Here is a 12,700-nt window from a genome sequence, read left to right as displayed (position 1 = left end):
ATTGGGATTGGGAGGTAAATGCGGGGTGCGTTGTTCTTGCCACCGATGGTATTCCATCCATCGTTTGTAAGGCACTAAAGCTAGTTTTCCTCCTTCCATGGGGTTGTCAGGGGTGAATTCTGAGATCTTGGGACTTCCGAGGGCCTTTTTATCTTGCTCCCACCAGTCCTCCCAACATGGTTCCCAAGACTCCTTTCAGTATGGGGCCTGACAAGAGAGGTAAAATGCCTCCACGTTGGACCAACATCTTCTTTTTTTGACGAATGGGAATTTTCTTTTGAACCATTTTCCGAAGAACCTGACGATGTTTGCCTAAGCATTGTTTCTGGTGTTTGGACAAAGGGATCGTGCCTTTCAAAACGTTCAAACAACATTCGCACACGGTATCGATGACCTCTTTTGAGGCCGTTTGAATGAGTTTTTTTCGTAGGGGTGGAGAAGCTTTGGACAGGACAGATAACATGTCCCCATGTTTGGCTAAACGTGGTGGTAGTCCTTTCCTTTTCTTTCCTTGGGGTTTTCTGGAGGGTGACATCTTTGCTTGTGGGTTCCGGGACATTCACCAAACAGACACTAATGTCGATGACTTAACACACACCCTTTTATCTTTTTTTTTTGGGACTATCGCTTTGTCATAAAGGTGACAATGTTTTTCCCAAAATCGCCAAGGAATCCTCCCCTTTGTTGACGCCTCTTTTTCTTGGAACGACTGTGTCTTTTCTTAGGGTAACGTCGATGCTTGGCTCAGCGCTTTGTCGGATGACGCGTCTGCCTTTGTCTCTTTCTTTTGTGGCTTCTTGGAGGTGACATCTTTTACAAGTTCACTGATACCCCGACTTGGTCACAGGTCTTTTTATACTGGTACGCGTCGCCACTGATTGTCTTTACGTCGTATCAGTTTGAGGACAGGCATGACACGTCGTGCAGGAGTACGCAACGGACTAAATCGAGCCAGTTCTTGCTTGGACAAATCCAGTAAACTTTGTAACATACCCGATCTTTCATGGACTTTGATTTTGGGAGAAGGTACTTTGTGAGCAGCAGCCACTGCCGCTAAATTGGAGGGTCCTGCCACTGGGGAAGTTCTTTTGGGGGTCATCAACGGAGAAGTTCTTGGTGTGATCAACGTCTCCAAGTACTCTTCAGTTCTGGGTGTCATTAACGGAGAAGTGGACAAACGTGAGGCTGCCGGAGACGTAGTCACCGCTGTGGCAGGTCGTGGTTTGCGAGTGTAAGGTTGCGTAATGGCCGAAGTACCTCTCTTGCAACTAGTTTTCTTCTGTGGACTTTTCTTTTTCTGGGGACTTTTTTTCTGTTTCTTTTTCTGGGGGCTTCTTTTCTTTTTCCGGGGTGGTGTCTGGTAAGAGGAGGGTCCTGCCACTGGAGAAGTTATTCTTCTTGGGGACCTGGTCTTTTTCTTTTTCTTCTTGGGGCTTCGTTGGACTTTTGTCTTGGGGATAACTTTGGGGGCATTAGGATCCCATCTTAAGAGTGAGCGAATGATGACCCCTCCTAGAGTACCGCTCCCTCCAGGTTTCAAAATGATTTGTTTTTTGGTTTGAGTATCGATGCGGGGATCGGCCAGTTGGACCAAAGCGACTTTGTTTCGATCGAAAAAGCGTTGGGTTTGATGAGGAATCTGAATGATTCCTTGGAGTAATTGACGTGCCGTCACCGTGAACCATCGTAAGACTTCTTTGAGACTAGCTTCTAAAACACGAGCTCGTGTTTGTGGATCTTTTTCTCGACTGATGCCATACAAGGCACGAATCAATTTGACGGGAAGATGCGACTGAAGGGACGTCATGTTCACACTGTGTGAGACAGACGAAAAAGGGTCTGAGGTTTTTATAGATTTTTTTATGGGGAGTGAAATGAAGTCGAGGACGGAGACGTGTACAGGACAGGCCCTCCGTCTTGGCACCAGTGGTGAAACAAGTGGGTACGAAATCGCAAATCCTCGGGAGTCGTAGGTTTCAAATCGACGAGTAAATAGGCGTGTGGCGTTTGAGTGGCATCGTCGTACGCCTGAGTCAGCCAAGGCGTTCCTAACTGTTTGGCTAAGACTTGCACTTGCGATTTATCTCGAGGGCTTTTAAACAAGACCACGTAATGCGCATTGAGACTGATGGTGCGATGGGCTTTACTTTGTTGAAACAAATTTTGGGTGATGTAAACGACACTGGCATTACGGTGATGCCCTTTGCGCGTAAACCACAATTTAATTTCTTCTTCGTCTTCTCCTAACATGTCGTCGAAAATGACCAAATGGGTTTGACGGGAGTCAGAGACGATGCCGTCGTCTTCTTTAGGAATGCCTTCCACAAACACGATGGAATCGCCTTGACTTTCTCGAAAGAGGCTGTACGCCGATTGCCACTCTTTGTAACACCACACGATCCGTTGAGGTGGCCGATCGATCAAATGATGTTTATGTTCGATCAAACGTTTGACGAATTCGGTTTTGCCTGAACCGCTAGGTCCAGCAATGAGCATGTTAAAGGGATGGCGAAGATACAAAGCCTCCCAACTGGCACGATCTAAGTGTTCGTCGATGACTTTGACAGTAGAGGAAAAGGGAGCAGAGACAGCAGAGGTAGCCATGGTGTGAGAAATGTCACTTGTGACACGAAAAACAAACAAGACAAGAGTTTATATACTTTTTCAGAACACGTTTATTGAATGTTTTTTTTCAAACATGAATACGAAAGACAAAAATACATAAAAGCCAAAGGCTTAAGTACAAGGATAAAAGGCACATGATAACCATGAACGTGGAATAAACACAAGTGTCTGTACAACCACATGTTTTGGGTAATGTTCTAACCAGTTCTATAGTAGGGGGTAAGGTCACACAAGTGTCCTCCCGAAAGGGTCTTTGAGGTCTGTCCACGACAGTCCTGTCCTGGGTGACGGGTTCTTCTGGCACCGTCACTAACACGGGTTGAAAAGTAACTTTTTTCCTTGAACAACTCTCGTGCATACTGGGCCACTTCTTGGGTCCAAGCCTCAAAACCCCATTCTTTCCAGGCACGGACATCTGTCCAATGGGGATGTAAGTCACAAGCTACACACACATCGTCATACACGTCTTGGGTAGCTAAAAGTTGACGAATCTTTTTTTCCTGTTGAGGTCGAGAAGTATCCAGATGAAATCGCAAGGCTTTGAGCAAAAGGAGTTTTTCGTGACCATTTAAGGCCATGGAGGTGGTAAATACTGATCGTAAAGAGTCCACAAAGAATCGGCTGGTAAACGAAATCCCAGAAAACAAGTCACTAAGACACACACCACTTGTCGACCCAAATTGAACGGATACAGTTCTTGTAATAATCGATGGTAATGATCCACGGTTTGAATATGGTCATTGAGTTCCTTCCACGGAATCTGTTGGATTACATACGACGTAAGTCGTGGCATAGCAGCCTGTTTTTATAGTCTCTTTGTTTCGGAAGCAATACACGTACTTTCTAGCCAGTGATGTTCGTTTTCCAGTTGGGAATGTAAATCTTGCATACTGTAACCTGAACTTCAGATTTCGATTAGAAGTTTCCTCTTCCGCTAAGTAGATTCCACGTAACAAATGTTGGTTATCCTTTACCTCGTCTTCCTCAATGCGTTGCTCTAGGTGAATCTCGAAGTAACCAAAATGATCAACACGTGGATCATCGGGGGCCTGGAAGTATTGAACAAGGTCTGACCACTGAAACAATTTCTGACGAATCAGTTCTCTTATACCATTCAGGTACCAGTGCTTAAAGATCTGGTGACGTAACGGATGCAATTGTTCTTTACGTTTCACTTGTATTTTGATCAGTTCTCGGTAAATGCGTTCTCTCAACTCCACAGGCAAAGCACGAATGTTCTCTAGCAAAGTATCCATGAATAGGTCATACTAAATCCTCTTTGGTCTGACACAAGAAATGTACTCTTTGCACAAACATGGTTTTACTTCAGTGTCGAATTTAAATCGTTGAGTCACTAATCTACACATTACAATTCGTTCAGAAGTTTCCTCTTTCACCAAGTTGACATTGCGTTCAAGATGTTGGTAATTCGTTAACTCTTCCTCTGGAATTCGATGCAGTACGTTTACAATGATGTAGGTAGAATCGTCCATACCAAACCAATCCTTTTTAAAACTAGAGGATCGTTGATCAATGTCTGTCCGATGGAACACTTTCAATTGAATCAATCCTTGTATAGCCTTCAGGTACCAGTGGTTCAAACACCGGTGACGTAACGGATGCAATTGTTCTTTACGTTTCACTTGTATTTTGACCAGTTCTCGGTAAATGCGTTCTCTCAACTCCACAGGCAAAGCACGAATGTTCTCTTGTAAAGTATCCATCAATAGGTCAGTCCGTACAATTCACAAAAGTAATCCACATAGTGAGTAATTTCTGACCACTGCCATTCAGGGTAACGTCCAAGAATGTCACTGAACTCTTTTGATGTAAACGGTCTAAAGCGATATAATAGGATGAATGCACCCTTGACCCAAAGAAATCTAACACACTGGTTGACTTTTTTCACTTTCCTCTTATGAATTTCTCGACACAAAAGTTCTACAGTCACCCATTGAGATTTCACTCTGGCAAACCCCTGCCGAACTTCCTTGTAAATCTTCTTTTGCAGTTCTTTAGGTAATGATTCAATATCGTTTTTGAAATGAAGTTTAAATACTGGTTTCGGTGATGTCCAACATTTGACTCCTAACCAATCTGGTTTCTTCTGCGTCAACGACATGGTAAGTTACTTCAATGTCTCGGTCCCACTAATGGTAAGTAATGACAATTCGGTGACCATCGAGCATGTTCTACGTAGGCCGAATCTTGCGGTTCCCAGTTGTGAAGTGACACACCGCAACTGAAGCACTTGACTTTATCTCCTTCGCCCAAGTAGAAAAATCCGGCTCTGGCTAATTCTTCGGGGGTCGGTCCTCCCAGATACTTAGGCCATTTTCCTTTGAACGATTGAAGACGATTTTCAAAGTCGCAGTATTCCGACAAACGCACAGGAAACGAATATTCGTCTTTCACAGGTTCGTTTCGATGAGGGTTGGGTGACAGGAACAGGAGTTTGCTCAGGGCTGGATGACATCCGTAGGGAGGTGAACGTGAAGGTCGACATTCCCCTTTAAACCCGGTAAAATGTCCAAGAGGACGAGCGGCATCGCTTTTGCATCCCTCAGGTTTGACACGCACAGCATCACTTTCCATGATAGGGGCAGTGAGAACAAAGTTCCCATGATGCTTTACGGCATCGCTCAGGTCACAAGGTACAGCATCGTATCCATCGCAAGGCTCACAATCGCACTCGTCTGCAAACTCCGTTACGCAATTACAATGGTAACCACATGGACAATCGCAGTTTCCTTCCGGACATTTTCCGTCGCAATGTCTGGGTCTTATCCATCCAATATTAGTCACATTAGAGGAAGATACAACTTTTTTACAATCCCCAAACTGGAACGATGTCTCTTTCAAAGTATTCATCTTGTTCGCTCGGTCTTGGTAGTCACAATGAACAATCGATCTTGCCTAGGGTTCCTTTTTTATATACAGACCAATACCGACGTGACCGTACGGCAACGTAAAGTGATTGGGAAGTCTCACTCGCTTCTGGTATACAATTTGATAGACTTTTTCCAAGGGTCGACTGACGATGTGGTGAGTGGGTAAACGTACAATCTTGTTCGGTTGATAGGTGGTCACTTTAAAGTTTCCATCCTCTCCCGATTGCAAGGCTTCTTTCAATACCCCAAAGTTGACCACTCGACTGGTACGATAATTCAGAGTCAGTCCTTTCACTTTGCACGTCGTGTGCACTTCTTGTTTGTCAAGGTATTCGTAGCCGTAATTTTTGGGACCGCCACTGACGAAATTTAGAATCTTGTCGTCGGGATGCTCGTCTGTCCAGTCTCCTAAACGGTCTCCTTCGATGTCAGGGTGATGTTGAATCGGGTGATGGATGTAAATGCAACTGTCCGTGTCAAAGTACAGTACGCGTTCCCCTAACAGTTCAAAAGCTTCGTACAATTTTAAGCGAGCATGGGCTGTCACGTAAGCTGCAATGATGACATTTCCAAAAGGGTCGTCTTGTACAAAGTCCAGATCTTCTTCGTAATTGACCAAGATCAAATTCTCTCGAACGACGTCCACGTGTTTCATGTATTTGGTTTTGTCGTGAATCATCTGGAAGTAGCGGGAAGGTTCTGTCAAATATTCCGTCTTGGGTAAACACGGTCGTTGTGCCATTTTACCCCACAAGCAATTTAACATCACTTTGGCAAACGATCGCCTGCCTTCGTTTTTCTCGATGTGGTCTAAAGTGATGCCTTCTTGTTCGTAGTATTTCTCTTTGAATTTTATTTGGTCTTCGGGAGTGTGACACAAGGAAGGATAGCCGCTAGCTTCTTGCTTCAGTTTCAAAAAGGCATCCACGTAGTCGGCGAAAATGCCTTTCTGACTGGGATCACCCTTGTGGTATTGTTGTGTCTTGGGAAAGTGACAAATTTCGTACACTTCTAACAGTTGGTATCCCATGTCCAGAGCTTTGAACAATTCCACGCTGACCCAGGTTCCCGTCAAGGCACGTTCTTCCTGGCTGTGATGGCAAGGTTGGTCCTGGTTGCACGTTTCGGCACAAGTACGGCACAAGGGAAACATGAGTTTGCCTTGACAATGGTGAGGTAAGACGGGATGGTATAGGTTCGTGGGAGGCAAAACTTTGCACTTGATCAAGCCTTCGTATTGTCGAATGTTTTTCAGGTCAATGTGTTCCGTCAGCAATCGCGGGTGCCCTACAGGAAAGCGACAATATTTGCACACGTAGGGATACAGCGAACACACATCCAAGTATTTGATTTCTTCTCCTTTCTCTTCGTCGGCTTGGTACAGCAAACAGGTGGCATTGGTCCTTCCTCCGTACAAACTATCCCTCGGGTTCAACGGGTCCATGAACTGGTAACTTTCCACGAGGCGTTTAAACTCGGGATCGGTTTTCATACGGTGATCGTACTCGTGTTCCCACATTTCCACCACTTGGTATCCTTGCTGTTCTAACTTTAGGCGTCGCTGACAAGTGTCCTGGTACAAGTCTTCCATGGTTCGTTGTAAAAACTGATTTTTAGTGCTACGGTCAGGGTAACAGACGGGACATCCGTGAAATAAGCAGCCGTTAAACTCGTACACGATCTTGGGGTTTTCTAAGTCCCAGCCATCGACCGAATACGTTCCGATGGTCTTTTCACCCCCTCCGTTGCGGGCATGCTGAATCCATTTGTCTTCCTTGTCGCACAAGTAATGTAACCAACGTAGGGCTTTGACCGAGTATTGACGCTTGACATAGTGGGTCGTTTGAGGGCTGATGACAGCTACGGTGTTTTCAGGCATGAATCGTTGTCGATACACTAAGGAACACGCTTTGGCAATGGTGCAAGCTTCTTTCAAAGGATCGACCCCTCCGTGTTCCATGAACAGTTCTCGAAATTTTCCACAGCAACGTCGTAAAATGTCCACGTCGGAACGACAATACTTTAGCATTTCTTCCTGAAAGTCGAAAGGGTCCGAGGCGTGAGCCTGGTACTAAGCGTAGAAAGCTTCTCGTTGTTCCGTACGCATGTTGTCGGGGTCGTAATAGTGAGCCTCAGGCAAATGGGGTAGAACGGCGTGTTAATTGGCTTCCGTATTGAAAAAGTGTGGAAAGTACCCTTTAGCCATTTCTGTCATTCCAAACGTTTTAGGCATTCGACTCAAAGGCATGGCCAAGTAACTCATCGAATCTTTAAACTGTACTTGTCCCACTTGCATGAAAATGATTTTGGCTCCGTTCAAAGTGACTTTAGGACGTTCGGTGCCTTGTTCCGTATAGTACCTCAAAAGAAACTGTCCATCGTATCCGGAGAAATTGTGAGCCATCACTGTGGCATGACGATGACAATCTCCGTAACGTTCTATGTCCTCTTGGCTCCACGTCTTGTCGACGGGGTCTAAGACCCATTGGGCAAAATCGTCTAGCGTCTTTGGCCCCGAAAGATTTTTTCACGTCCTCCAGGAATCTTGCTGCATTGAGGGCAATGACTGAAGATAGGTTCTTGAATGCACTTCTCGCACGCTTTAAGACCCATTGGGCAAAATCGTCTAGCGTCTTTGGCCCCGAAAGATTTTTTCACGTCCTCCAGGAATCTTGCTGCATTGAGGGCAATGACTGAAGATAGGTTCTTGAATGCACTTCTCGCACGCTTTAACGGTTTCTTGCATGCATTCGAAATCGAAAAAGATGAAATTGCCTTTCTTCTTGTGACCGTCCTCTTTCTCTGGTGGGGGTTGGTATTTTTGCACGTAACATTGGTGTTCCAAGTCCACGATGTGGTGACAAATGTGACATTTTTTCTTTCCTCGACATACGTGTGCCTTGGCAGCATTAGTACATATGACTTGTTCACACGTAGGGCACAATCTCAGGAGTTGACAAGCACATTTCTTCTGTGAACCTTGCGTTTTCAGATGTTGTTGGTAACAGGTAGGGCTGACAAACGTGCGCAGACAAGTTGAACAAGGCACTGGTTCTTCGCTCAGACAGGGTGAAGAGGCCAAACATCCTGAGCATTTCAATCCACAATGCTTGTGTTGCTCTCGATTATTATAACCATGGTCACATTTCTCACAGTAATAACCGTATCCCAGGAATCCGGTGATACTGGTAATGGTATCGAAATGTTCATCGTGATGATAAACGTGAATGTATTTTCCGTCCTTAAAATCTTGCCCTCGAAACAACAAAGACCCGCGCACTTCTTGAGGGTGCACTTTCAAGGTGTATCGTGGAGCTAGGGCATCTTGCAATTTTTGCATCTCAGGAATGCCACAGGGTGTGTCTTTGGACATGCCAGCTTGTCGTAACAGGAGTTCTGCTTCACTTCGTTGTTTGGCTCGGTCCGATTGTCGAATGTTCTCCCAGTCTCTTTTCCATTCTACCGTGTCGTTCTTGTTGACATAGGTTCGTCCCACCACGATGGCACGGGCTAAACACATCTGGTCATGAGGATTGTGAATTTGGACAAGGCTACGCTTAATGCTGCGAAGGTCGTTCACCAATAACATCTTTTTGCGTCCGGTCCCTTGAGGAGGAGAGACGTGGGTCATGTCCAATGTGGCTTTTCCATCAGTGATGTCAAACTGGTCATTAGATTGTTGCACGTGTTGAATCTTGTCCATGACTTTGGAAGCGGTCAATTCTGCAGGGGTGCTAAACTCGATCCAAACAGGGGATTTCAAACCGTCGTGTTGTATGGAAAGTCTCAAGCGATCGTCTTCTTTGGGTTGACATTGTCGCTTGAGTGCAGTGAGCAGAGAATCCCACACTCCGGTGATGAACCCTTCTGCTTTCTTTAACGGTACTTCGGACTTGAAATCTTTAAACTTCACCGTGTATTTGTAAGCCGTGGTTCTAAATTTTCTAGAGGAGCGCTTTTCCGTCTCTCGAATGGAATAGTATTTTTCAGGGTTGACTAAGGGTGGTGAACTTGGTTTAGAGGTTTCAAATTCTGGTTCACTCATGTCCTCTTCAAAATCACTGGCATGAATTTGTGCCAAGATTTCAGCCCTGGTTCGAGGCGATAGATCACGTTTCTGCCTCTTACTTTCTTCTTCTTCTTCTTTCTTCTCGAATGAATGGGATCGTTTCATCTTGAAAGCAAAAAGTCAAATGACTCAAGTTCAAACACCATGAGCTACTTTATAGCATAGCAGACCAGCGTATATAAAAGGGTGTGTGTCTTATCCTTTCACTATTCATTTCACTCTCAAGCCGAGCACAACGATGGAAGAGACTAACCAGATGGAACGTTTCGTCAGAGCTTTGCGAGGGGTCATTAGAAAATTCTCTTCAGACCAGCCTACGGACTACTCTCCTTCCTTTCGAGATAAAAGTCAAGATACTTGCTATATCTGTCAGAAGAAAGGGCTTTGGTCTTCAGAGTGTCCAGACCGTCAAAAAAGAACAAAAACAGGGACTAAAAAGACAAAAGTCAAGATACCTGTTATTATTGTAAAGAAAAAGGACATTGGTCTCCAGATTGCCCAAAAAAGAAACAAGAGGAGTCAGAAGAAAAGAAGGATTCTTCAGAAGAAGAGAGGGATTCTTCGGAAGAAGAGAGGGATTCTTCAGAGGAAGAAGAGGAAGAAAAAAGACAAGAGGCAAAGAAACAGGAGAAGAAGAAAAGAAGAAGGGAAGAAAATGAGGAAAAGACAGTGAAGAAATTCAAAAAACAGAGAGACTAAACAAGGAGAAAGAAGAAGTCAATGAACTTTTTATTAAAGTGTTGTGTTGTGAATTGTGAATTGGATTGTAAAAAATGGATAAAAGAATAAATGAATGATATAAGGTAAGAGTCTTTTAGTTCTGATTTTAAAATAAGAACGTACACTCACGCACTCATACACAGACACGTACTATAAGGGTAAAATGGGTGGGGATTTTTTTGAGTTATTGGCAAATTGAAATTGTATTTCTTTTCGAGAAATGTGGGTGGCCCTGAAAAGGGCCTTTTTCTCTTTATGATGTAGGGGTGAGTTTAAGCAATCAACTTTAACTGCCTTATGCCTTTGCCACGGCCAAGGCCTACTTCTGGACTGCGTAATGTTGATGATGATTGGGTTGAAATCACTAAGGGTGGTACGGTAGGCTTAGTCACAGGGTTGACGTGTTTGGCTCGGGAAGGTCGTATTCTCTTCGGTCGTGATAAAGAAGTCTGATACATTTGTTTCAGACTTCTTAACTCCGCTAAAATGTCCAACAGTACCGTGACCGTTTGATTTTCACCCTCTTGTTTCTTTGCTGCTACTTCTTGCTGTTGTTTTTTTCTTACCTCTTCTTCTTGTTGCTGTTGCTGTAGGAGAAAAGCCTGTTCCGCTTCCTTTTGTCGTTGTATAAATTTCTCCAATTCTTCTTTCTGTCTCTGTCTAAAATTCTCCACTTGCGGTAATGAAGAAGGTAACGAAGGTTCCGGAACAAATTCTTGCGAGGAGAGAAAATCCACAAAATCCCAATTCACCTCTTCTGAAAGTAAGTCCGGGTTCCCTTGGGCGGTCTCCCCTGCTGGTGCACCCCATTGAATCGTTTTCTGAGTTTCCGTCATGTTGAATCACTGTCGCATAGATTGACTGCACACAAGCGCTAGCGAATCTATATAGACTACGTGACGTCACAGACTGCTCTCTTCGGATTGGATGCGGGCTGACTGAATTCTGTAACGCGTGTTAGGATTGGTGAATGAACTCAATCCGTTTCAATCCTACCTCTGCCTATAAATAAGCGCAGTTCAGTGCATTGATTCACCTGTTCTCGTCGCTTCAAGATGTGGACCACAGTTGAGTCATCCACCCTTGTGTCTTCCATGATGTTTAGGACAGACATGCTCATGTATGTCCGATCCAAGTGGACCGTTGTCCACAGGACAAACACCAGCCTGTGGATACGTAGGATCTACGTCGAAAGACAAGGATGCCTAAAAAGAGTGCTAATTTACGGGCCAACAGTGAGACGCAGCCTAAGGACAAGAAGAAGACCAATGCGGTGCCCTTTATGTTAATGAATACATTAACATAAACCCAAAGGCCCTTTTCAGGGCCAGCCATATTTCTCGAAAAGAGATAGCCTTTCCATTGCCTACCCCTTTTTTTATTTTGTTTTTTATTTTTTTTTTAAAAATAGAGACCCTCCCTGTTTCAATTTTACATAGACCCTATACAGTCCCAGGTTTTTTTTGGCCATGTTAAATTTACATAGACCCTATACAGTCCCATGGGTTTTTGGCCATGTTAATTCCCATAGACCCTATATTGTCCCACGATTTTTGTCCATGTTAAATTTACATAGACCCTATATTGTCCCAGGGGTGTTTTTAATGATAAGTCCCATAGACCCTATACTATCCCTATTCACTACTCATGAGTTTTCATCTCTGTGCCAATGAGGTAGGTGCCAAGTGTCAATAATCAGTTTTCCTTACTCAAGTCAGCAAATTGATTGATATTCCATGAACAAAACATTGTCTCTTTTCAGTCACAACAAGGATACGCCCCCAAAAGAGTTTTACTAAAATCTTACTTTCCTTATCAACCAACTCTGGCCACCTAAACCCATATATACTCTATTTTATGTCCACTCATCTCTAGTCTGGTTACAGTTCTTCCATATAATTAGTACCGTGAGTCCTTTAGTGCTAGAGAAGAGCGATAATAAGTAGCTTGTATTGAACAACAAGGAAGAGGCTGAATGTTCAAAATGTTTGCTTTCGATGGCATTTTAACGTGAATTCAATGTTTGGTTTTGGAGGACAAGTGCTCTTTGATTTTCGGCTAGGTTCGTGCCACACTCATACTATGTCAACTAACTTTGTTATTCATATTATACTTACAGCAAAACACAGAAGGATGAGTCGCCCAGTTATTTACATGGGTTTGATATAATTATTAGGACATAATTTTTCAGTACAAGTAACAAGATTGAAAATTCCTTTAAATTGTGTTAAGAGTAAGTTTTGATTAAATTGTATTAGAAGTAAATTGATAAATCATATTGGAAGTAATCTTCTACTAAAATATATTGAGATTTAATCCATTTATTCGTATCCTACTATTCAACAATTATTGCGCTATTATGATCAAGTACGAACCGTCTATACATACATTTCCC

This window comes from Sinohyriopsis cumingii, chromosome 10 (genome assembly GCF_028554795.1).
Source record: "Sinohyriopsis cumingii isolate HCF-2022 chromosome 10, ASM2855479v2, whole genome shotgun sequence".
Taxonomy (NCBI): Eukaryota; Metazoa; Mollusca; class Bivalvia; order Unionida; family Unionidae; genus Sinohyriopsis; species Sinohyriopsis cumingii.
The sequence above is the reverse complement of the archived record's forward strand: the minus strand, read 5'-3'. Positions refer to the sequence as shown.